This window comes from Oncorhynchus masou, unplaced genomic scaffold (assembly GCF_036934945.1).
Source record: "Oncorhynchus masou masou isolate Uvic2021 unplaced genomic scaffold, UVic_Omas_1.1 unplaced_scaffold_1493, whole genome shotgun sequence".
In the NCBI taxonomy this organism is placed as follows: domain Eukaryota; kingdom Metazoa; phylum Chordata; class Actinopteri; order Salmoniformes; family Salmonidae; genus Oncorhynchus; species Oncorhynchus masou.
This window is the reverse complement of record NW_027004934.1, coordinates 118,424-119,146: the sequence shown is the minus strand read 5'-3', so window position 1 is coordinate 119,146 and position 723 is coordinate 118,424.

Below are 723 nucleotides of genomic sequence, written 5' to 3'. Positions count from 1 at the left end.
TGTGAGCGTAGAAGTCTGTCACTGTCATGGGCAGCATTTGGTTCTTTAACGCACACACACATTCATCACTCCTCCCTGCGCCATTATAAGATAAGTTAACAATGTGGGTCGACACACAAATTAACTTCTGTCTTGGTGCATGCATTTCACACTTGTCAATGTTCATATTTGAGAGATACAATAATTATTATACTTATCAATGTTGTGGATGAGCGCATTGTTTGTTTGTTCTGTTCCTCTCTCTCCATCTCTGTAGCTTCCGGGTATGCTGGAAAAGGACCCGAGCTAAGGGAATTGGGTTGGCTTTATAGTGCCTGTCCCAAATGGCTCATTAATGCATATGGGCATATTGAAAGATATTGACAGTAGTGATGTAATGTTGTAAATGTTATGTTGTGATATTGTTTAAAACCATGTTGCAATGTATATCCTTTAGTATGTTTAGTTCATGGAAAATGTAGGTTTGTATTGTTAATTGATTAATTAATTAGGGTTAATTTTTCTGAGAGGGCTAGCCTACAAAAGGAGCCTCTCTTTCAGTCATGGAGAGGCAGTTTGGATTGAGCTGTGGATGGGGCAGCATTGGTTTTAAGCTGTCCCATAAGGTGAGCAGTTGATGGCAGTACTGTTGTTTTTTGTTCCGGAATCACTTGTAAATAAACACCTTTGCACAGAAGAACTTTTGCGGTTCCGCCATCTTTTATTTTGATAGAGGTTAGGTTA